Below are 26518 nucleotides of genomic sequence, written 5' to 3'. Positions count from 1 at the left end.
TTTAATGTTTAATGTTAGCTGCTCTCAACTAACAAGGTGATAACAGAGGTGGGAGCTGTGAGAGCCATCACTAATTCAAAGGGCTTTCCTTCCTAGAACACTCCAGGCAATTTTTTAAAAACAGTGAAAAAATAACAAGTACTAAAATTAATCATGTCTGTGTCTGTCACTGACTCCAGAAGTATACATTATTTTTAAGATGTTTCTGAAGTAAAAAGTTAAAATTTGCTTTTCCCTCTGAGTTTTCCGTTGTTGTATGAAGAGGAATGGAAAAGTAAAAACAACAGGGAAGACATTGATTATGATGAGTTTCTGTACAGTTTCTTGTATTTTGCACTGTTAAATGTTTGCACTGTTAAGTAGTAATTCTTAAGTATAAAATTTCTTTGTAATTTGTAATTTTGGCAGTCAGGGCCTATGTGTGACTAGATTAAAAACTGAAGAAGAGTTGTCCTCCTCAGTATACTGATATATATTAAATATAACAAGGGCTGTCTTTCTAAATTTGAGAAATAACATAAAACATATAGGAGAAACAGCATGCTGTCAAGACCAAAATGTTTTGCTCTATTTGTTTTTAAAAAGTGATGTATCTTTACTGCTAGGGTTTGGCCAGCTGTGATTTGCTGAAATTTTACCTTTGCAATGTTGTGTATATCTGTATTTTATCATTCTTACTTATTTGTCATATGTTTGTGTTTTATATATGCACTAGTATCCCATTACAGGCTAATTTTATACTCTGCAGAATATAGAATACTCTGTAGGTCATCTATTATCAGTTGAAGTTGAGGCCAGTAACCTTGAGTTAAATCTGTGAAACACAGTGGAGGATTGGTGTCCAATTATTTTGCTTTTCAGAAGAAAGTTTTAAGTGTTTACTAAAAATTCCTATGCAATTTTTTAGGAACCAAAATATTGTGTGGACCTGAGGTAATATCTATACTGTCTGTAATCTACTTAATGAGCATTTTTAGTGCAATAATTTGAAAAGTGATTGAAATCCTGGAAATTTCATTTTAAGTAGATTAAGAACAAGAGAATTATTATTTAAATATCATACTCACTTAATAAACAAATAAAGAAAAGTGCCTCTAGGGCCTTAAGTCTCAAAGGATAGAGAAAAAGTATGGTTAGAAAATCTATCCAGCTGGGTAGCAGGTCTAATAACTTTTCCTTAAGGAGATCTTGTTATTTAGTTGTGCTCAAGAATAAGTTATCACTTGTTCCTTGCTGTTAGAGTGCCTATTGGTTTCTATGATATTATTTGATATTTGCATATGGGGTCTTGAGGGAAAAGTAGATTAGAAACAGCATGTTGGAATATTTGAATTAATTTTTATTACTTAATATAATTTTTTTCAGCCAACAGCTGAAGATCTTTCACTTCTTCAGGTGTTCCTCTGTCCTCTTCTAAATCTAAGTCGAAAGTGTTTTCAAAACCTTAGTTGTTTCTAAAAATAAGATTTTATTTTTTTTTTTCCAATTACTTATAATATTTGCTGGAAGAAATCCCCATCTGTATCTGCTTGATCTGTTCAGAGTTATTGTGAAAGAATACCTTTATAGAAAATTCTAAAGAACAAAACAAAAGTCTCATAAAGTACGTGGTTAAACAGGATACAAAAAAATACTGTTACTCAGATGCCATATAACCTGAGAAACCCCACCTGGAGAGAAAACAGAATATCTTGTTATTAAAGAAGGCCTGGAGCAAAGGTTTTCAACAAGACAGCAAGCGTAAAACCTTTTGAAGGGAACATGCACTATTAAAATGATGTTCTAGACAAACTGAGTTGCATACAGGGAGCCCAAAACACTAGTTTAGTTCACCTGCAGCATTCTCCTACATCCTGACGTATATTAGACTGGATGTGCTCAATATGGATATTCTACAATTAGCTGAAAAATTTAAGGGGAGGGGCAAAGTTGGTTTCTTCAGTATTACTAATTATGGTAGAAATTAGATGATGTGTATGAAATACTAATAAGAAAATATCAATTTGAAGCTCAAATACTTTTGGAATTAGAAATAAAATTATAGATTTCAGCAAGAGAAGGGAGAATTACATTGTTCCATTTGTTTGCAAATATTACTTACTTTTGAGACATATGATTAACTTCTGTCTTCCGCAGACTGGAAAATTGGGATTTATCTCTATGAAATTAAAAATCTGAAATTTAGACATTTGCATCTGGGCTAGCTAAGTCCCTTTTTAGTCATATGAAAGAAAGAAACTGTATCATATGTGAAGAAGTCATGACAAAGATGGAAGGAAGAAATCACATTCAAAGGGCAGTACAAAAGTGTCATTTGGCTCTCACTGCTGATTTTGACTAAGTAACTAGGTAATCGGTATGCTTTGTAGACATCTATGCTAGATGAGATGGGTTCCAGTTCTGTCAAAATAACTTACTGTAAATGAGATAAAAAAGTATACTGATCTATATTGATTATCTTGTACAGAAATCACCACTATACCTGGCAACTCATTCATATCTGCTGTTAAGACTCCCTGTCTCCCTTTTCTGTATTTGGCAGTAAATGTTCTCCTTGATTTCCCAGGGGTTAAGGCTGCTGCCATTGCTGGACCTAGACAAACAGGGACTAAGTGAGGAACTGGAAATGTCCTACCAGTGAGACTGTCTTTCCTTCCTGAAAGCGTGAAATAGGTATTTTGACCATACACAATGTTCTAGTAAAGTGCAATCTCATTAAATTAAATAAGCTGAAACTGACTGTTCTATCCACCTGAGACAGTCTGATCTTTCCACCCCTTTGATAAACCATGATTAAAGCTCCGTTTTAACCCCAGTCTTGTCAAAACTGTAAGCTTTTTTTTTTCTTCTAAAGAAAGCATAAATGGAAAGAGATTCTATTATGAAAAAAACCCCAGAACCCTACAGCATTTCTTTTCATAAAACAATAACAAAACAAATAAAAATAAAAATATCCTGGTATTTTGTTGTTACTTTAAAGCCTTTCTGCCATCCAGACTGACTGTTATTTAGGTTAGGAAGCTTCAAGCCAGTAAACTGTGGCTCTTGCTATAATTTCCAATCAATGACAGGAAGCCTATCTGCTATGCAGTAGTCTAATTTGCAATAGTTTTGTAATCATAGTGAGATTTACTTACCCTTCTTTTTTTAGGTTTTTTTTTTTTTTTTTTTTTTTGTTTATTTTTTTGTTTTGTTTTGTTGTTTTTTGGGGTTTTTTGTGGGGTTTTTTTTGGGGGGGATTAGAGTTATTTTTATTTCAATTAAAAATAGCAGTGAATCTCATCCTCATTCTTACAACTAAAGCTCCTAGGGAAATCAATGACAGCTTTGCGTAAATAAATATTGAATAAAAGCTTTAGAAAGAATGAGATGAATATTCATTCAACAGCGATATGCTGCATAGTTTGAATATAACTGGTCTCTTTATTTCCTTTCTAAGTATCAGTCCTTTCGCTATGCCTTGTTTGGAGGACTCAGATACACAACTGTATAACAGACAAGAATTACTCATTTGTCCTGCTTGACAAAATATAAATATGAGAAGAAAAAGACATTTAGAATTAGCTAATTCCTGTGGTTGGGGAATTTCTATGCCTGTAGTGAAAAACTACTGCTGTTTTTCTGAGCCAATGGTAACTTTAAAAAAAAACAAACCAACTATCAAGATGATTGATTTTAATTTTCAAGGGTGAAATAACCCTTAAAACTAAATTCTTTCAGGACTATCTGGATGCAATGGAGCACACTGATGATTGCTGAGCTCTGCCCTGAAATTGATAAAGTATGTTGCAGTAAACTCTTAGTTTTATCAGCTTGAGTGTGGAAGTTTTAGGGCTGTTTTTCAGTTGCACTATGCCAGCAGGCTCTGGAGGTCCACCATACCTGTCAGAGATTACATTTCTGTTTTCAAGCAAGGTCTTTTTCAGAGACTGCTTCTCCAAAGAGCAGACATGTTCTCCAGTCATTTAACACTGAGAACAAACCAACCTCCTGGAGAAAGGAGGGATTATCATAAAACTTGTTTGCAAATACTAACCCATAATTTTACTCCTAACTTACTTGCTCTTACATTAAACATACTTGCAAACAAATGAGTATACCACTGAATATGTTTTTCTCCCTGCAAAACAGAACAAACAGAACCATGGTGCTTTGTAATCTCATTTCCTGGCATACTTTTGGAAGATCTAGATAGCAGTGGTTAGCCTGGCACAAGACTATGGCAGGGTTTCTCTCAGGGTACAGTTCTGTAGAAATGTTATTTGGACATCAAGTAAAATAAAATACAGAAGGAATTCAGTGATAGATCAATCAGCTGCCAGACCTTTGTTAGGTTTTGACAGACCCTCTGTTAGTCTAAGAGACTATCAATGTGCTCTTATATCTGGGTAAAATTTGCAGTGCATATAACAATAATTAAGTGTAAAACTCTCACCTAGATCCAGGTGACAGGTTAAATGTAGCTATAGCATTCTCCTGAAGAATCTTTTTAAATATGATAGGCTGTATTTAAAGTTTTTTTATGGAATGTCACTTTAGCATCTACCTACCCCCTTGTCTATTGTTAATGTGTTTGGGGTATGATGACTTTTTTATTTTTTTCATTTTTCTTTCTCAAGGGCTCAAAAGCCTCCATCTCTACTCAACTTGTTTTGACTTTTGTGAACAGTCATTACCTCATAGATCATAGTTATGCTGGATACCTGTGCTTTACTGTGTTCTGTTTCATTCTCTGTGGACAGGAAAATAGAGGATCTAAGAGGTAGAGAGTGGGGAAAAGGAAGATTTATGTGCAAGTACCCGTATGTACATTTCTGTACTGTCTGCAATGAAGTGTTGTTGTTTTCAAACCCTTTGCAAATTGTCTACATCTCTTTGCCAGATTGCTCTTTGTAGTTCAGCAGTGGTAGATATACAGTCAGACTGCCCCAAATTTAGAGTAATGGGTGAGTGATAGATTCACAGTTATGCTGAACTTTATCTCTATTATACTTGGGAAACTGCAGTAGAAATCAGGCTTTGTTTCACCAGTTGGTGTCATGTTGGGGCAGGGTGGGAGGGTGGGTGGAGGTGGGGAATCTACCATGGCAAATAAGTATTTTCTTCCTGTATCTCTGCAGTGACTACATAGAAATTTGACCACATTCTGCTTCTTGGGAAGGATGGTTGTAATATTCTCTGTGGATATTCTACACAAGGACAGATTGAGAAATTCTAACAGAGAATTCTCTGATCTAACTCAACTCTAGTAAAGTGTATATGTGTGATGGAGATACCGAAGAGAGTAGACTCTGTTTTGATGTTTCTAATATATTTTTGTAATGTCTCAGTGGAAGTGTTTCTAAGATAATGCCGCAGGTGTTGAAAACGTATGTTGAGCAGAATCACATTATGTCAAGTTTCAGTGCATGGTTGTGCATACTTGAGTATTACAGATTTAAAGATATTATTAAAAAAATCTACCAGTGCTATGAATATGATGTTCATATTTACATGTTAGCTTTTATAGTTACATATATCCTTATCTTGTTGAATGCTTTAATACTGTCTCAATAGATGCTTTTTTTTTTATGAGAGATTCATTCATCTTTCACACCTGAATTTTTGTTCATATGTAACCATGTACTGATGGCATAGATATTTAATTATTTACATTATTTTTGTGGCTTTAACTAATGTATAAGTATATTTGGGAAACATCTCAGACTGTACATGTGTCCTTTTCTAAGTAATTTACAATGGATAAATGTAATAAATTTAACCTTAAGCCAGGAAGACCGAGGAATGATATTTAAATATTTCTGTCATCCTTCCTACCCTGCCTCTTGCCAGTAAAGAGCTATGTTTAGGAGAAAGTGGTGATGAAGATGGTGTTCTGCTGACTTTGGAACCCCACTGCTAAAAATATGTTAGAAACACTTTTGTGGTAATGGACAATTTCAGTCAGAAAATCAGGTATTGTTTGGTACAAAATCTTTTTTTCAGACTAGATTAGACAGCATTCTAAAATATTGTATGTTTCTTAAACTGTAATTTTTCATAAAACATAACCAGGTAAATAGGTGGTAAATAGCAGTGGGTGGTAATCACTCAGTGCGTGACCTTCTTGGAGTATAAATAGTGGTCTATTTTATAGTATCTTTTAATATTTGCCTACAAATATGTGATAGTATCTTGATCCGCTTAAATATATTCCAAGCAAGTAATTCATTGTCACTTTTACAGCAATTAATCTGTCATCACTGAGAGAAGAAATACTATGCCAGATAAGTATTATCAGTATTAGAACATTGAATTTTTATGAAAAAATTATGTTATTCATTCAGACTAAACAGAAATTTTATTTTCAAAGCCTAACTGCACAACTCAGAAATAAAACATTTTTAAAAATAGTAAATAGTAAGTGATATTCTGCTTAAACTAGTGTTGGGGAATTTTTATTTTATCTGTCAAGGCACGTAAAACACATGTTCATGCTTAAATATTTTTATATATATATATATATATATATATATATATATATATGTATATATATAAATGTAATTAATGAATGACACAATGAGCAGAATGCTACTTCAGTAAGTGGTTTTAAATTCTTGACAGATGCTTTCGAAACACTTTCCCCAGTACAAGCCCTGTGACTGGTCACACTTCAGCCCACCCTTGAGTCCTGGCCTTCTCCTAGGACTGCTGCCCAAATTTGGACCCAGACACCTTGCTGGTATTCCTGGATTGCTATAAGACAATAGAGAATCATGTATTGGGCAACCTGGTCCTGGACCTTTTAATCCCTTCTGAGGCATTCTTGCCCGCTGTACCAAATTATTTCTCAGTCACTGATTTACTTCTGATGACCAGTTAGAATTTGACTTACCGCTTTCCACTTTTCTGCTTATGTAGCTTTGTAGATAACTGCTTTTTTGTTGTAGATGAGAAGTCTGATTTTGTGGCTCTAATGTCAAAAATAGAATTTGTACCCAGCTTACACACAATACTATGTTTGCAGTTGTTGACTGTGGACAGGGCCTAAACACAGATGCCCATGTCTTAATCTATCATGTTTTCAAACAATGTTAAAATTGAGGAATGATGCCTCACCCACATTTTTTTAGGAGTTGAAAATTCATTAAATTACTCTATAAATATTTACACTTCCATGCAAGATTTAAAAAAAAAAAAATATTTTTCTTGTGTGTTTGTTTTAAAATTGACGCAGTTTTAGGGTTTTTTTTTACAATGGTGGAGTTTGCTGTAGTATGAAATAATGTTACATGATCAGTCAAAACAAAGGTTTGTGGAACCAGACTGTAAGGGACACTCTTATTTCACAAACTCCCTCAGTTCCCTTTTGCAGGCATCAGACTTTCAGATGTTTGATTGTTTCATTCACTGTGGCTTCATTTGTTTCCATGGCAAATTTTCCAAGACTTGAAATTATCTCTATTTCTTACACATGATTTGGCCGCCATGATAGGCCTTGGCCACTCTGCTCATTACTGTTTCTTACTACTAGTGAGAAATGTGCAGTTTTCATAGGGATATGAGTAGATAGGTCCTTTGAACTTGGAAGTCATGCACATATTTGAATATTTGAAGCAACAACTCATAAAAGAAAGAAGAGCCTGATAGACACTAAACCTGACCTGGGTACTGCTGACAGTCCATCTGTAACACATCATCTCTGTGTTAGCAAATGGGTTAACTCACAATGGTTGGCTCTGCATGTCAGCACTGCACTCACTGCGTTGCTATCTTGTGTAGTTTTAATGTTGGGTTTTGATATTGAAGACCCCCTGCGTAACTCCAGAATTCAAACAGTTGCACAAAATGAAGTCTTTGCAATGATTTTTTTTCAGAATTAATCTTTCTAATTGTGGAAGATAATAAAACCACTTCATGAGTTACTTCAGCTAAGGCATGAAATATCTACGTGTGGCTCTAAAGGATTTTAAGTCTGAATCCCATTCTGGCCTCCCAGTCCATTCCTTGTTCAAGAAAAGATTTCAACAGAAACCTAGCTGGCATCAACACCTTTACAAGAGCAAGAATATATTGCCTGATTTTCCCCTTGTTTTGCATCTTAGCTATTTTTTGGTTTTGATTTGAGATTTGGTTTTATTGCTGGGAAACTTCAGGTAACATTGATTGTATTGTCAAGTAACTCAAAATACGGGGAAAACAAAACCACAAAAGCAGCAAACCACTAAGAAAGAACTGTTCATCATTTTAATTGTCAGGAGTTAAACTTCATAAAATTTTTATACATAATATCAATGAATTCTTTAGGGTGACAAGATAGCACTTGTAACTATAATCACAAATCTGTGTATAAAGAATTACTTCACAAACTATTTGAGTTTTTTGTTACTACTTTATATAATTGATTTTAAAATTTCTTTTCATGAAATTCCTAACATACATTAGGGTTTTTTATGTGCCTCACACTGAAGAGCTCTCTTAGACTTTTCTTTTTTGTTCAGTTTTAACATGGTTTTCCTCTTGATATTTACGTGTTTATATTCACTTCTGTGAATTTAACACAGGACACAAGCAATTGAATTACAGTTCCGATGCAGACCCTGCCTAAGGCGATCAGGAAGATATCTATTGTCACTCTTCAGAGTAAGTTTCAGAGTTAGTTCTGATATGCATTCACAGTAAAAATACAAATGCCAGACATCCTGCACAAACATTTCTGTGTTTTTTTAGCCATTCACAGCTGCTGTGTGTTGAGGTCACATCTGTAAGAAGGAATGCCTTTCCAAATAACAGAATGCTTCACTTAATAATGTCTTTTTCTGTCACTAGTAGACGTTTTAATTATTTTATGCAACACCATTGAACAAAGTGAAAACACCGGTTTATGTCAAAGGAGGAGAACAACAGCCATGACCTCCTCTAGATACGTATGTCTCTGATAGTGCAGTATTCAGTCAAGCCCCTCAAAACAGCTGCTTCCCTCGCCACTCCACCTGCCCCACCATCAGTTTAAATTATTGATCCAACAGTAAGAAATACTTGGTTTGATATTATAATTAGGCACTATCCTGAGGAGAAAATGGATAAATAATACTTTAAAAATTAGAGCAGGAGCATTCTATGCAATGACAAGATGAGATTTATATTAATTGTAGGTAAATTCATTAAGCAATAATGAAATGCATTGTTTTTCTATGTGCTCTGCTATGCTATTAGATCACTCAACTTGTTTTCTCTAAAGGTGAATCACATTTCTTTAAGCAGACCAGCAAGATAAGACATATATAAGACTCAGCATAGTCTTTTTGTCTCCACAGTGATTTTTACAGCTGAGTATAGAAATGTGAGAAGGCAGTACTAAACAGAAAACTCCAGCAAGGGATTTCCTTTCCATGCAAAGCCTGCCTTCATTGAAAAGACTGAAGAAAGGCTTGATGAACTAGGGCCAAGAGAAAAAATTAATTAATTCTGTTAATTTATTTAACAATGCATACTGTTCAGAAAAAAAAAAAAAGAACCCAGAGTTATTTCATCTATTGTATATTTGAGATTCCAGTATTTGGCAAGAGGTTAAGATACCATCTTCAGCCTAAAATGATCATTTTATTTATAGTTTGAGTAAGCACAACAGTAGATATCTCATATAAATTTTTCACTTCTAAAAAACTAACATAATGATAAGAAATGTGATAATTTGGCTAACAAAGTAGGCTGGCCTTATAACCATGAAGGTGAAATTTTTTCAAAATCTCCTTGAAAAAAGAGTTATTGGATTGCAAGATCTATTTGGCAAGTAAACTGAAAATTAAATTATACCTCAAAGGCCTTATTAATTCTTTAAAACCAATTTCTAAATTGATTTTAATATGGTAGTTTTGCAATGCTATTTTAACACAGTATTTCAGTTTCACTGAAATACGAGGGAGTGAAATAAAGATCTTCTCCCTTTCTAACATTTCTTTTTTTTTATTGAAAGATCTCATCATAATTTTTCAATATTCTGCTCCAGGAACAAGTTGAAAGGGAGTATCCTTGTGCATTGCTTTTGTTTTTCTTTATTTCACATAGGCAGCTGGAATAGCTTTACTTATATCACACTCACATGAATATAACAGTGTTAGCAATCACAATAAAGCAGAAAATCCTAAGGTTGACTGTCTAAATGTTTCTCATTGGACCTAAAATTACAGTGCACTTGCAAACTTTAAATAAACAGTAGGTATAAGATGTTGGTTTTCTCTAAAAGGTCAATATTTAAAACTTGGTTTATCTGTTTTTTAATACTTTTTTTGGCTTTTTTTAAGGCTTGGTTTCATCAATATTTTTTACTGCTTTGTAGTATGTCATTACCGCAACAGAACTCTATCATTCATCTGAGAGCAAGCAATCAGTAACACTGGATTTTGTTTTCTATCCCACTATTGTATTCTTCCTTGTGACTGTGTAAGGAAAGATGTGAAAAATAACCCTTGAAAAAGGAATTTTTTACCTTTCTATAAGTCTCCTAATCCAGAATGAACAAAGCCTTGATTTATACTTCGTCTTGGTTTGAAAGACAGGTGTCTGCTAAGGAAGGCAGGAGCCTGCCTTGGAATGGAAAATGGAAACCCCTTTTCTCCAAATTATTATAATTCTGACATTAAGGGGCTCTCAGGCAAAGAGATGAGGAAGGAATAACAGTTCTTTGCCAGTGTGTGCGATAAAGCAAACGAGCAAGCACGGCTGCGGCCCTGACACCGCGCAGAGCCGGGCCCGGCCCCGCCCTTCCCGGCCCGGGCGCTTTCCCTCGGCTGCAGTGCCGGGCGCGGCCGGCAGGGGGCGCTGCTGGCTCCCGGCGGGCGGGGCGGGGGCGCTGATTCCCCCGCGCCTGCAGGGGGCGCTGTGCGCGGGCTCGGAGCGCCGTGATGGCGGCTGGGCCCGGACGGGAAGGGAGGGGAGAGAGGCTTCGCTCCACAAACCCTGGGGAGCCGATCCCGGTGCCCCAGCAGGACTCTGAGGAGCACCAAGCTGGGACGGCAGGAGTCTCGGCAGGCAGCGGGTGCGGGGCTGCAGTGAAAACTCGGAGCAGTGCCGAAGAAGAAGCGGGGGCAGCGGGGGCGGCCCGGCTCCCAGCAGGGCAGGGACAGGCGAGCTCAGGACCCCGGGCACCCGAGCAGACGGGGATGGGTCCCTCTTTTAGAGAGGTGGGTCATAATGAGGTCTCCGTTCAGCGGCTGCTCTCACGAGCAGAGGCTCACCCTCGGCAAAGAAGCAGCTCCGGGCTGGGCTCCGGCGCAGCAGCGAATTCCCTTCCCCAAGCAGGAGCTCTGACCATCCTCTTCCAAAGCCAAGAGAGGGCCAGCAGCTGCCCAGCCCATCCTTTACCTGCACAATTCTCTGAGAGAAACTCCCAGATAAGAGAAGTGCAACCGTATGCCCTCCTCCCTTGAGCTTGGCCACTTCTTTTGTTTTTCCTAAGTACTCAGTTGTTAATATTTCGTAGCAACTTCTGGGGAAAATTCTATAAGTAAAAAGGAACAAAAGGAAATGAGCCCAATCCCCTACAATTTTCTGCTCTGTTTTTCCTTTTTGTCTGTCCTGATGATTGAGAGTTGTGGATGAGATGTTATCCACTAGGACTGGCCTACAGTAAATTGTTTATATCCATATCTTTGAGGCTGGGGCATGAATTTGTATTTCTTCATGGTGAAACAGCAATTGAATGTGATAAATTTTAAACATCCACTTGCTTTTTTGCGCCTGTAAGTAATTCTATGTCATCCTATGACTGACTAGTACACTTCAGTGGTGTCTGTGTAATAAGCTTCAGACTTGAGCTGAAATTCTTGTTATTTGCAGTCAGGTACATGACCTTGTATTTTCTGATGCCAGACGTCATTCTCTGTTACACTGCCATCACCTAGCTCTGTCTTTTGATATCTTGGTTCTGCTCTGTATCAATGACACCTGATTGTACAGGGAGATGAATTCATGAATATATCTGTAAATTTGTTTCATGGTCTTAATGAAATTAAGGAACTCCTCGATTCTGTGATTATTAAGTCATGGGTGGTTTGATTTTTCCCTTCTCAGTATCTCGTATTACCATTTTCCTGTTTTTATGCAGTATATAGTTCCTTTTCTCATGTACTCATGAATGACTAGCAATTTCCTATATAACAATAGATAAAATCAGCCACTGCTTTTCTGCCTAAAAATTGCCTGTCACAGAAGACCACAGATTACTTTGACTTGATCTACATGAGATAAACTTTGTTCCATTTGATCTAGTTTTTGATTTACCTTCATTTTCTTGAATATTCTTCTCAGAATTTTCCTAAATTCTCTTGTATTATTGAAGTCAGATTTACACATTTTTTACTACCAGTTTTGTCCCCATTCTACCTTTCTTATCTTCTCCTTCTGTATTTACTGCATGGGATTTTGTCCACTTACACAATTCTAATTCACCTTGTTAGATTACATTATGGTGCTTTTATTTTCATCTATAGTAACATGTATCAGGTTTTCAGAATTCAGAGACAGACACTTCTGAACAGAACTGGGGTGCAACAGTCAGCGCTGCTGTTGACTTTATTTTTGGTTTTTCATTTGTTCACATTATGCATTGTACTTCAGTGTCTTTGGTTATCAGTCATCATTTATAAAATCGATTGAGAGAATTTTTTGTATAATTTAGTAGGTAACATTGTATTTGTTGGACCAAGGAAATTTCACATTTAAGCCTGGATGTTTTCATGCTTCAAGAGGAAATGAGATGTATGTAGTGGAAAGTTGAATGTCTCATCAATAAACATAGGCACTCTATATTTGTTGGACATAATGACATGCAGGAGCATGGATATTAAAAGATGCACATGTACTCAGAATTAATTCTTAGATTTCATCATAAAATAAGATGGTAACAGTCAATAAATGTGTAAGTAATATGAATATTGGATTTTTTATGGGATTATTACTTCTAAAAATACTTTGCATGTACTTTATATTTGCTTTTTATTATATTATGAGGGAACAATCTAATTTAATTTTGTACTGTTGGCTTTTTCTTTTGTTTTTTAAAATCTGGTTAGATCAAGTAGTGTGTTTGAGCTGTTACAAGTGAAGAAATGTTTTTCATTTAATAAAAATACCTGGGAAAATTTAGATTCTCACAAAAAAAAAGCAGATCTAATAGCAGTAAGTTCTGTTTAATTGCCTAAATGTGTTGTGCCCAGTAGAAATGTTTTGTGTAGTATGTTGTTTAAACACCTTTTTTAATGTTTAAAAATATATCTCCCTTTCAAGCTACTGCATAGAGAAATTTTTAGAGCCCTTTTATTTTGTGGTAAGAGTTATTAATTTATGTCATTCAGCTAATCAAGTCTTTTTGAAACCTGGTATAGATCTCAAAAAGTGTGAAACTTGATTTTAAGTGTCTGCATCTGAATACGTTGAAATAACATTTATAGATCTGGAAATAACATACATTACTAATTTTAAATAGTTAAAATACTAGTACATAGACATTATTCTAGATGATGCAGGGAAAAGTACTATGTTTGTCATTTGTCTGGAGTTACCAAATTTTTGACTTCTCTCAGTTTGTATAAACTTAAAAGAAAATGCTTAAATTGTGCTGCATTAAAACAGTAATGGCCCATCATTTTGAATAAATACAAGCAGTTAAATCTAATGATGGTTTTTATGAAAATTAGTTTGGCTCAATCCCAGTTTTAGGGTACTTTTTACCATGTAACAACTTTTAGCTAACTGTTACAGTAAACAACAATATGAGTATTACAATAGTACCTCACTGACTTTCGATGGAAAAGAGCTGCAATTGGCTTATATTAAAATGTGTCTTTATATGGCACTCAGTCTATTGAGACAACTTATATAAGATACGCTTTCTTCACTATTTATCATCTATTGTTTCAATAATATCATCAGATTGTGTATTTACCTGCTTGATTTAAGGTTTTGTTTGCTTTGTCTAAAGAAAAATATTAGTATTCTGCAGAAACATTGTGCCTTCTTAACCTGAGTAAAAATACAGGAAGGAAGGAAGTAAACTTGATGACATTGCATGATTGACTGGAGCTTTTATAAGCTTTTTTAAGCTTTCAGATTGTAAATATTTATGACCTTTGTAAGGAGAAAACAGAATTTTACTTCAACCTTAAAACACTAAAACACCCAAAAAATAATTTTGACCTGGTTTAGAGTAAGTTTTAGCAGAGTACACTAAGTATTGACACTAATAAAAAAAATACTGGGGAATAAGGGCTATTATCCATCTCCCATATGTACCTCTATTTTCTTTGGGTTTTGTGAGTTTTTTCTTGTTGTTCTGTTTACTTAGTTGTTTGCTTTATTTTTGTGTTTTGTTTTAAAAATTTTATTTCCTGGCAAACTCACCATGAGCTCTCCTGCTAAACGTCAATGTTCTTAGGACTCTTTAAAATAATGAGTGTAAACCTTATTCATAGGCAGTTGAAACCTTTGAAAACTCTCAAACTTGACAGAGCTTTTTTCAACTTTGGTTTTCCCCACCAGTATTTAAGACATCATCAGCGCATTGCTTCAGTTGCCACACACATCGATTTTACATGACTGTGCACATAAACTGTTCTCTAATGTAGAGCAGAAGAACCTCTGTTTCCTTTCTACTCTTTCAAGTTTTATTTATTTTATTTATTTATTTTATTTATTTTATTTATTTATATAAATATTATATAAATATTTATATATATATTTTTTATTGTTCTGAAATGTATAAGTAGAATAGCAAACAAAAATAAAAACTTAACAGATCTGATATTATAATAATAATTTCACTTCTGCAAATAAGAATTTCTGTAAGGGGAAGAAGTTGGCAGGAGCTGATTGAAGATTTTAACACTTCAAAAGCTGCAAATGTATGTCGTAGTATGGCTTGGTCCTGTCTCTAATAAATATATGGGTTTGAGAGGAATTAATGAAGCTGAGATAGGGAAAGGTGGAATTGAATTTCTAGAGATTTGTATTTCATATATCTAATTTTTAAAAATAGTTTTTATATTTAAAATTTTATTCAAAACTTGAATTAAAATTTGATTTAATTTTTTTTAAAAAATGTAAAATATTTTTCATACACCTAGGGTTTTTCTAATTTAATAAATTAGAAATATTTAAATAAATGTGAAATATGTTGTATGAATTAATTAATTTAGTTTCTATTTGAGGAGGAAAAATAAAATATCAGCAGTAAACAAGCCACCTTTCCATGGTCTTACATTTTGCAGTATAAAATTGAACGTATATAAACTGATAAAAGACTGATAAAAGACATTTTGAGTATGACTGTAAGCATTTATCTGTGTTTGTGATTATTTGCAGTTAAATGTTTGGATTTTCTGGTGCCTTATAAGAAGAAAGTCCAACTGCATCCTTAATAAAATCCTCTTCCATTATGATCTGAAAGTTTTAATGAACTTTACTACCTTTCAAACTCTCCTGTTCTTAAAATTGAGTTAACATATGGAAACATAAAGCAAAGTTGGACAGCAGAATAGAGAAGAGACATAAATAATCATGCACACTGTAGTAATACATAGTTACAGAATTATTATGTCTTATTCCTGTAGGGAACCAAGGTAAACATTACACACTTTCTTGAAGTAGATTTTTTTAGTTCTTCTATGAATTGTGACAAAATAATTGTCTAGTTGCATATTGCTTGTGCGACAGCCACCACGCCTTTCTTTGTTTATTCACACCATTTGGTGTGTCTCAGAAGTTTCGTGATGGTAAATATCTTGCAAATTACACACTCAGATGTCACAGTAATGGGTATTGTGAACTAAGTAGGAGAGAGGAAATTTCTTTCAGTGTTGGTCTGTGTTGCACCAGAACACCATGGAAACTATAAGCTTCTGGCTAAACTCTTAAGTGCAGAAAAGAAGCATCAAGGCTTTAGCAGTTTGTAATATATCTATCTGAAGCAAATGTCATGAAAAGTAAGCTGAACATGAAGATGGGCAGATATTTTGCTGGCTAGTTTTGGTTCAAAGTAGGTAAACAAGTCTGTGATTTTTTTTTTCTTATTTGCTCTTACTTGTTTTTACTGTAAATATTACTAGATTGCTCTGAAGGAGAACATTACGTATTTTGCAGATTAAACTAGGACAGTCTGTAGTTTCCTGAATATGGTTGGCCATAATTTCTGTCTGAGAGCATTTAGTTTTCTGTGGCAAAAGTATTAAGCACAGCTTTACTTTAAATAGATTGTTCTTGGATATGATTGAAAACTTACATTTTTTACCTTCCAAAAATGAATTATGTGATTGCAAATTTGTTATTGTTTAAAGTATATACTACTTTAAATCAATTAAACTTCACTCAAATTCTCTTCACTGATGGACAGAAATATTTTAATTACATGTCTTAAATATAATTTTCTTTGTTCTCAACCTTTTTAAAAGTCTCTTTGTGCTCTTAATTAGAGACTTGTTTTGTAGTGAAAGTGTATGTCCGTGTAAATCACTGAATTCTGGGATTCTTGCTGAGCATCTCAGAAAAGTAGTCTAATAAGAAAATCTGACAGAAAAAAAATGTAGATGCATATACTACCGCTCCTTGAACTTTTGTTTTTTTAATTTAAAACAGAATATAAATTAATTATTCTAGATTCCTGTTTCACAGCCATTGTGAATTACAGATCTTTTAATTTCATATATACTTTCCATCCATGGTTAGAGGGGGAAATAAGTCGATTGGCAAGAGAGAGGAACATTCCCATTTCTTTCCTCATACGTTTTGTTAATCACATAAATTCTTCTTGCTGTGTAGAGCAAGACAGTTCATTTGAATAAGATTTGGATGAGCACTAGTGTCATGATTCAATATCTTATCGTCATTTAAAGAATCACCTGTAAATGTATCAGCGAATATGAACAAATAATGTAAAAGCTAAATCATGTCAGAATTCATTGGCAAGGTTCACTCTACTACTTGCTAGATGCTTGAGACACACTGAGAAAAGCAAACTAAATTCTAAAATTAAACTGAAACCAGAATCAACCCAAAAAATATCTGTCTGGAGGGGAGAGGGGAAAAAGAGCAAGAGTAGGAAAGGGTAAGGATAATAAGGAATGTTATTTAAGGTAGTTAAGGTAAGATGCCCTGTGCTAAACTGATTTATTTTTAGCAATGTGAATAGAAGAATTTTGTTGTAGAAAAACATCTGCATTAAGTATATTAGAAGTGCATTTGATTTGTTCTGTAATTGCAGTGAATCTAAACTTTATCATGCAAATAATTTATTTAAAATGAGTGATGTCTGCTTCTGGAGTATTATCTCTCTGAGGGTCATCTGTGTCCAAAACAGAATGCTTCCAAGAATACTATGAATTTTAGTTGTGATTTCACTTCAAGTCAATATTCAAGTTTAAAAAAAAAAGGAAAAAAAAAGCAAACTAACACTTGTGTGTTTTTTCTCAGTTCTTGACTAACAAAACTGTTCTATAGCAGTTCCTTAAGAAAAGGAAGGGCAATTCACTTCTGTAGTGCTGAGATCCAGTCCTTACCAGTGCTAAGACCTTTTAAAATTAAAACCAGATTTACCAAGAAACAATAGAAATGGTAAATGAATTATAAGTGACTATTCTCAGTATTTATAAACCTAGAAATAGTGGAATTTTGCCTTTGGGAATAATTGTTAAGTAATCACAAACTCTTCTAAAATATGATCATAGCAGCACCTCTTTCTGAAACTAACTTTAAATGTTCTTTCTGCAGAATTAATCACTTGACAAGTATCTCATGCTATCAGTTAAAAACAAATCTCCAGTGAATAACTAATTTCACTGAGTTCTGTATCATTAGATAAATGAATCTTTCTGTGAATTGTAGAATTAATATTATTAATAATAAAAATTCCCATTCAGTTTTTAACAGTTGGTTGCTGTGAAGTTTAAAAATCCTATTTTATTATAATGCAAATATTAGAAGTGTCTTCTATGGAAAATAAAAAGGATTTTTTAATTAAAAAAAGAACAGGCTTTTATAATTAGGTAATTACATATCAGACTAAATACAAACACATTTTGCATCAATATTTGAGTGTTAATCTTCTAATACTTCAATATATTCAAAGTTATAATCCATAGAATCAAGTGTATTTTTAATCTGTATATAGCTAAAGGAAGATAAAACATGATGTAAACTATAAATCTATTTCAACTTTTCTGATATTTTGCATCAGTCTATGACAATGCTAATGCTCTAGAGGAAATTGTGGGTTAAATAAACAAAGTGTTTTTCCTTCTTTTCAGTGCTGGATGACAGTATACAATTTCCACTGTCAATTATGCCTCTCTTGTTTAATTTTATCACTTTCATTTGGTAGCTTACAAAATTCTAGGTTGTTTGGAAAACTCAGTGCATTTGTTTGCATAGAGAGGCTTGTAGGATTATTGTTGTTGTTATTTTTAAGACAGAAAAACTTTACTATTCTTTTTATTTAGATATACTCTGATATAAAGTGAAAGGAAGGTAAACTTGGGGTGTAACTTGTTTTTTGAGTGTTTATGTCATGGGTCAAGCTGAAGACAGTTTAATAGGAAAGACAAAAGCCGTGCACATGAGCAAAGTAAAAGAAGAACTCCATTCATAAGTTCCCATTGGGAGGCAAGTGTTCTGTCATCTCAAGGAAGGCAGGGTTCTCCCACATGTAATGGTGACTTGCAAAGATGAAAGAGAATTGCTCTAAAGGTAGTTTTTCCTTCCTGTTTCTTCCCCCAGCTTTGTACACTGAACATGACACCGTATGTATGGCAGTGAAGAGGTTTTTCAGCATCAGTTAACTGTGTGATTTGCAGTTCCTGCAGACACCAGATTGGTACAGATTAATAGTTTCTTATTGATACTGCTTTATTTTACAAAGTACATACTTTTCTAGATTTCTTCACCACGTACTGGACTTAATTTTTGCCTTATGACTTCATTTTTACTCTGCCCACATTTTAATGCAAGAAAAAAAAAGTGGAATGAAGGTTTACCTATGTGTTGTATTAACAGATGTTTTTTATTGTAATTAATTATAGAATTATCACTTCTTCAGAGTGCTGTGGATCTAATTAATTGACAGATGAAATATTTGCTTTCAGTTAATTTAAAAACCTATAAAAGTTTGCTTTCATTTTCTTCATTCCACTGCTACCCTTTGATTTTTTTTTCCTGTTTTTCAGTTAATTTTATTATTCATACTCAATGTAGTGCTTCAGTTTTGAGTAGTTTCTTGTAAAGATTTATAATTCCTCTTTATTGAAATATTTGGAGCCTTACTCCTTACTTACTGTCTATGTAATCTTTCATAAATACTCGAACAATTTTTTTTTTTTTGCAAATGCAGTCTTTTACTGTAGCAACTAAATAATAAGAGGCCTCAAAATTATATTAAAAAGTGTAATGTGATGTAGGGAGTCTAGATAAGGTAAGCCAAGTGCTAATATCAAATTGATTTTGTAAGAGAAAATTGTAAAATTCCTCAAAATCAAACATGCAGTTCTTTACTTTGAGAAACCATAGTTGTTTGTGATATAAGATTTTTTATTTTCAACTTTCTGAAAAAGGGAAAAATATTCACAAAATTTTTCAAAAAAAATGAAAAATTAAACCAATTTAACCCAGTTACTGTAGCTAGGAGTAAAAATTAGTTTCTTAGCTGAGTATCTCCATTACTGCTTGGCTTTCTACAATGAGTTCTACATGCATGATATGGGACTTGGATTTTCCCTGTGGTAAACTGCAGTATGTATTAATCCCAGACAACTGTAATATGACCCATATTTAGTTGAATATACTAAGAGGAGCAAACCTTTCTATACAGCAAAAAAATTCAGCTGTACTGATTTAGAGAAAAAATGTTGCCTCCTTCAGTGGGATTTTATCAGCACATATTGTGTTTTCATATTGAAAAGAAAATACTCTTATGTTTTGGAAGTCTTGTATTGATCCCACAGTTAATGTAAGTGTAATCTTAAGGAAGAAAAATTGCTGTGAGATCAATAAAGTCAATCTTCCCCCATATATTTTTGCATCCAAAATACTTTAATCTTCTATGCTAACGTAATTATGAGTGAAGGCTTGTTAAATTTAAGCACTACAAAGTCTCACCTTAAATTTCTGAAATAAAAGGAGTGCTCATAAGTTTTGAGTTTTGATGTTGAGTGTTTTTAAAATAAAATATATTAGTTTTCTGAATATTCTACTGATACAGTAAAGACTGCAAGACTCCTCCTATGGAAAATATAATTCAGAGATATGGCTGCAGAAGGCTGGTGATGATTGAAAGGAAGATGTGATTTACCCAAAAGTCAGTGAGGTCATAATGACTTTTAATTTTTCTCATGCTTTTCATCTCTACTGAGGGAAAACAGAAAAATCTGTAATGCTTTAGACCAGATAACTATTCTTGTTTTCATAACTTAAAGCAGTCATGAAGCTGGTGAATTGATGACCTGAAAATCATCCTCTTTAGGGGGATCTACATGACTTTGAGCTGTTATAGAAGGTCCTAAATCATCTCAGTTCTAGCCTTGCACTCCTGGTATGAATGTTAAATGAGAGCCTACATGATTTTTGACACTGAATGTTTTTGCAGGCAGAGGAAATTAACAAAAATTAGCAATGCTATTGCATTATCTTGCTTTCCTTTAATCGACACAGATGTGGCTATGTAACTGTATTATCTGAGGCAGTTGTTTCTGATAATTTCATTGTTGTAACACGATTGGGTGAGAATTACTGTAGTTTGAAAAACTAATATAGGTTACTGGGGATGTAAATCTGCCATAATGTGATGAAGAAAAAGCAGTAAATAACTTCCTATGAGAAAATAAACATCTGAGATGTTACTTTTCAGTTTAAATAATTTAAAATTCTCAGGCTATAATGACATAGAATTTTAGAGGTTTCATTTAAATTTCCCTAAAATTTGTGGTGACTAGGCTGATCTGAAATCCCATGATGCCACTGTGCCTCTTAGTCTACAGTTTAAATGAAGTTCCAGGTACACAGTTAGCTTCCAATGAACTTATGCAACAAAACCAAACCAACCAACCAACCAACCAACCAACCAACCAACCAACCAACCAACCAACCAACCAACCAGAAGTTCCTTATTGTAAGGCAGTTCTTTCCAAATCACTGTAGAAGTCATTGTGAAAAGACACCATAATTTAAAAGAGCTGCCATCCACTGCTTTTCACCCGTGTGGTGTTGTGTGGCTTCTGTTTGAATTTGAACAATAAAACTTCATTGTAGTCAGAATCCTGTGTTCATCCCTTCCTGAGACAAAAAATTTGGTATCTAAGGTACATTTTCTTCAAGTCATGTCAAGAAATGATGAATAAAATGTTGACAAAACAATATCTTGAAATTCAATCTCTTTGTCATCTGTTCTTAAAAATGTAGTTAAAAACAAACAAAAAACCAACCAAACCCCCCCCCCCCCAAAAAAAAAAAAAGAACCACAAGGAAGACAGGCTTGTTTTGTACATTATAAATTCGTTTTATCATAGTGAGCTGTCCATTATTTGACATGCTTTACGTCACTTTAGTTAAATTGGTTGGGAATGAGGTTTCAAAAAATCTCTGAAAGGCTTGCTTAATAATTTAGTTATTGAAAGTGTTTATAAGAGGGAAAAAAAAGAGAAAAAAAAAGGAGAAGAAATTATTTTCCTCCTTTGTACAAGTATGCTGTTAGAAAATGTAGAATTGACTGTGTACAACACTGATGGTACTCTTTTAGCCTTTCACTCTGTGCCGTATTATAATAATGATATCCTCATAAACTTAAGTACTAATTTAAATGTATGCCTTCACACCGTAAAACAAGTATTATTGTGAGATGCATTGTTCAGTGATTTGAACATGTATTAGGGAGTTCCTGTATTCAATTCCATTTAAAGCAGTGGAAAAATGTATATAACATAAAGTGGTTAAAGTCCTTTCTTTGGGCTAGGCTGACTTGGCAAAGCATGGTGCCACAGTTTTTCTCAGGCTGCATTTTAATGCAGTGCCAGACATACAGGCAGCTTCAACTAAACTTGTTGAAGAAATGAAAATCCTTATTGTAAGAGGACTTATGATGATGAGGCTGACACTGCTGCTGCTGCTAATGATGATGATTATAACTACCCAGATCACTGTTAAAGTCATAAGGCTAAGATAGCATAACTTGAAATTGTCTACAGTCCCCTGTTTTATTTACATGTATGGTGTAGTTCCCTCCACTTCGTTTCATTACAAGCAATAATGCCACCAGTTTTATAAGAGATTTTGCAATTATGGTTGCTATATGAAGACTTATCCAAAAGTCTTGCAAATAATTTTGTCTCTGTATTTCTTTCATGTTGTTATTATTAGCAGTAATAGCAATTGCAGTAGCATCTGGTTATTCAGTTAGAGTTGTCCTGATATTCAGTTTTACAAAGAAAATTATTTGGGAGGATTTTCAGGGAAATGTTGTGAAAAAATATGGCATGGAAGTGAAACTTTCACTGCTTAGCATTGAGCCAGGTGGAGTAAATTTGCAAAACTAGCACGTTATGGAAAGGAACATATCTTCCTTTGTTTCTCTCCCTGAGACAGAGTTAAGCATTGAACCAAGAGTAGAAATTAGCCCACTGATAATTTTGCTATTCCTTCTGTTCTTTACTCATCTCAGATTTAATCAATGTCTGTTGGGTTTCACACAAAATATTGATTTGTTTTACTTTAGAGAGGAAATAATTATTGAGGTATGTAAGAGAAAATTCTGTGTAACGCCTAGAGAAATGTTGTATCTATTCTGGATCTCCACTCACAGAAGACATTGCTAGGTTTTGTCCCTATGAAGCCTCCATTTTAAGGGGTTTAATTTGTGGAATCCACCCTGATATTTTAATGTTTGTTATATTATTGTAGAATATTTTCTCTTGAGTAACATGGAAAGGACATAATTTACTTAAACATTTTTTATCTCAACAAAGAACTCAGTCTTCTCTGTTTACTGGGCTACAACCAAAACCTGCAGGACATTTTAGAGTGTGCTTGTGGTGTAGCATAATGTAGGTCACCTAAAATTCTCTCCCACCCCAAACAGATAAAATGGATAGTCACACATAGTGACTAGTTTCCCTAGTGAACTGATAAATACTAAATAACTCATCCAGTGCAAAAGACGTGTGGTATCACACTCCAATCCAAGACATTGGGAGGGATATTATCCCTTTGGGGCAAGGACCTCTTCACTACCTAGCAAAGCAGATATGTCAGCCAGCCTAGAAAAGATACAACTGTATTTTTAAGGAAGTGGAACAAAGATTATTTTAATTATGAAGAGTGGCCATCTCAAGAAGAGAATAGAATGAAATATGGGAGGAAGAATTAAGTCTTTCTGAATCCCTAGGAGACTTGGAGGTTGAGTATGCCTGTAAGAGTTAGGGAAGCACTCAAAAGGGGACACTACAACATGTTCATTAGTGGAGGAGCTCTCCCCAGCTGGTGTTTTCTGTGACAAACAATCCTGAACGGGCAACTGTGGTTTATAAGACTGAACAGCGAAGTAATTGAGCAAAAAATTGACAAAGACAAATCAAAAAATATGGGTTGTTGTCTGATGTTTTAGGCTTTCACTTTTCATAAGAAGAAATTTTCCAAATTCTTTCTTTATATTCTTTCTTAATTGAAAGTGAATTTAATGAGATTGAAAGTACCTGGATAAGAACTAGGCATTATCTGTCTGTGCAGGTAGTTTGGAATGTTAGCTCTCAGAATAATTCTTCCAAAGCATGCAAAAGGTAATAGTGTGTGAATTCACTCTAGCTGAATGGGCAAGTGGGAAAATGTCACCAAAAATGAAACAGAAGTATCTTCCAGTGAAACATAGTAATTGAGAATGCATTGTAGCATGCAGTGACATGCAATGAGGTGTGCATGCCTAAGCTTCAAGATTTGTGAGGAGTGTGTAACATTTCTTATGTAAGTATTTATACTTTTTTTTATACAACATGATAGATGAATATTAATTTTCTATGGACATAGTACATCTGCTTAAAATGATTTCCTATTTTCAAAATACTGCTCATTTTTATTAGAAAAATAGTACCATAAGTTTGCATGGTATTCCTATGAAATCAAAAACTTTGTATATTTCTAAATGTAATACGATTTTCTTGTTGATGTTCCTAATTTTTTTTTTTTTTAGGTTTCCATTGTGTCTTTAGTTATACCAGATTTCATCATGCATGCTGGTGGAGCTGACAGCTGATTACATTGTTTGTTATACATGATGATACCAGATGTCAGTTGATCCCAAATATTACAAAAAAAGGAAGGTGTTACTCCTTGTGGTCCATTCATGTCCATGCATTCTAAAAGGGTCTTAATACCAGTATTCCTTATTGGTATTTGCAAGCTATAAGGTGGTTAAAAAACTTGTGAAAGGAAGTGAAAAGGAATTACAACTTTGATGGAGCTCTAATGAAAGATTTTAGTGGCAGAAACCACCTTCATAAAGGTCTGGATATGATTTAAGAAGACAAACTTGTGTAACATCATGTAGGTTTGGTCTACTGTGGAATATTAGCTCAGGCTCCAGTATTCAGATCAATTCTTAAATTAAAAATTTAGTAATAATCAGAAGGAATAAATTACAATTATTAAAAACCAATGATAAAAGCACTTCTAATGTATAATGTATATTTTAATAATTCAGTCATGTTTGGTATTTCTGGGTAAAACTGGTGAAAGAATTGCCTTCTGTGTTATTCATATGGGATATCTTGAATTTCATAAAACCTTCCTCAATGCCAATCTCAAAGTATGTAGGTGTAACTAAGGTGAGATCACTGGATTGAGCATTGTTTAGAAGGATGCCTGAGAGGCAGGTGCTTTATCTAGTCCTGTTTTGTTGATAACATATGCTGGGATACAAATTGCATGCTAATAATAAAATTACTTGGATGAAGAAATAGACTGCCTCCTCAGCAAGTCTGCTGATGATACAAAAGTAGGACAAGGACCTGTACAGGCTGGGAACTGACCTGCTGGAAAGCATCTCTGTGGAGAAGAACCTGGGGGTCCTCTTGGACTACAAATCGTCCGTGAGCCAGCAGAGTGCCCTTTGAGGCCAGGAAAGCCAGTGGGATCCTGAAGTGCAGTAGGAAGAGGATTGCCAGCAGGTCATGACAGGTGGTTGTGTTACTGAGCCCTGGTGAGGCACAACAGGAGTGCTGTGTCCAGTTCTGGCCTCCCCAGAACAAGAGAGACATGGAGCTTCTGGAATAAGTTCAGCAGAGGGCTATTAAACTAACTAGGGAACTGGAACACTCTATTATGAGGTGTCCTGGTTCTAGCCAGGAGAGGATGAACTTTTGTCAGGAGTGGGCATGGTCAGGACCCAGAGATTATTCTATACCACCTCACATCATCTTCTGGAGATAGGGGCAGGGCTCCCTTCCATGTCAGATAGTTGGAGGAGGGAGATTTTGGGTATTGTCAGGGTTTTCCACAGAGGCTGAGCAATGTGAATCCTTCCTCTCTTTTCTTGTACACTTTATCATTAGTATTGTTACTTTTACTGTTATTTATTTTATTTTGCTTCTGTTTCTGGAGCAGATTGGAAACAAATTTGATCTAATCATTTGTTGATTTAGATCCAGAGTCACTGGTCACAATTTGCTTGGTCTCTTCATGTGATTGTGCTACCTAATGTGTATATATTCCTATATTGCACTATGTGCTCCCTCACCATGTTCTTTTTCAGAGCAGGTAGATGATCACAATTGTTTTTTTGCTGTATTGTGTGATACCAGCTTTTGACATCAAAACATCAAGGGCAATGAAGGCAATTTGGAATGTGTATTCAATGTTGCTGTGCTATCCTTAGCTTGGTTATTACCTTTGGGAATCTGTTAACAACTGTACCCACTGGAAAGAACATGGAAGTATGAATTCCTACAGCCTTTCACCCCCCTTTTCTTCCTTCAAGCCTGTTACAACAGCTTTTGAGAATTTTGAATTTCCCTTTGATGTTAAGGAAAGCATGTTCTTGTTGCTACGTCTGCAGGGTTTCCTGAGTGTGGTTGCCACCCATGTTTGTGCCAAAAAAAGAGTAACAAAAAAGATTTTTAGGAGGGTCTTTCAGACATCTGCCCTCAAGGGTGGATGAGTGGCATGGGAGGTGGAAGCAAATGGGCCAGCTTTTGAAGGATTATTTTGCTCCAGTGGTTCAGAAGTCCACCCCTGAAAAACTACAGGATTAAGTGACAGAATATCCGGAAGAAAAATTCTGTGACAGCTCCAGAGAGGCATGAAGTTATGCAACATGCTGGGCTGTGGCTGCTACTTACGAGACACTGCTTGTTACTATATAGCAGTCAGGAGGAGGAGAGGGAAGCAGAGCAACAGGCAGCAAGGCCACTCAGACTGCAGCTGAACCAGAAGAACAACCCATGCCAGCAACAGTAGCCCCTATACAAAAATAAAATGCAAGAACAAATCCATTAGCTTAGTGAGGGATGAAGAGGAA

General features: G+C 34.8%; 1 protein-coding gene and 1 long non-coding RNA gene across 2 annotated transcripts in view; one reads left to right on the top strand and one right to left on the bottom strand.

The window, feature by feature from the left end:
• CNTNAP4 (contactin associated protein family member 4) overlaps window positions 1–26518 on the top strand; it is a 205235-nt gene that overhangs the window by 6074 nt on the left and 172643 nt on the right. The window lies entirely within an intron of this gene.
• LOC135290084 (uncharacterized) lies at window positions 300–10740 on the bottom strand. The gene is made up of 2 exons (XR_010352797.1): window positions 10469–10740; window positions 300–2593 (listed from the first exon to the last, which is right to left on the bottom strand). It is a non-coding gene; the product is annotated as an uncharacterized LOC135290084 (long non-coding RNA).

This window comes from Passer domesticus, chromosome Z (genome assembly GCF_036417665.1).
Source record: "Passer domesticus isolate bPasDom1 chromosome Z, bPasDom1.hap1, whole genome shotgun sequence".
NCBI classification, from domain to species: domain Eukaryota; kingdom Metazoa; phylum Chordata; class Aves; order Passeriformes; family Passeridae; genus Passer; species Passer domesticus.
This window is presented reverse-complemented; position numbering and strand designations above follow the sequence as displayed.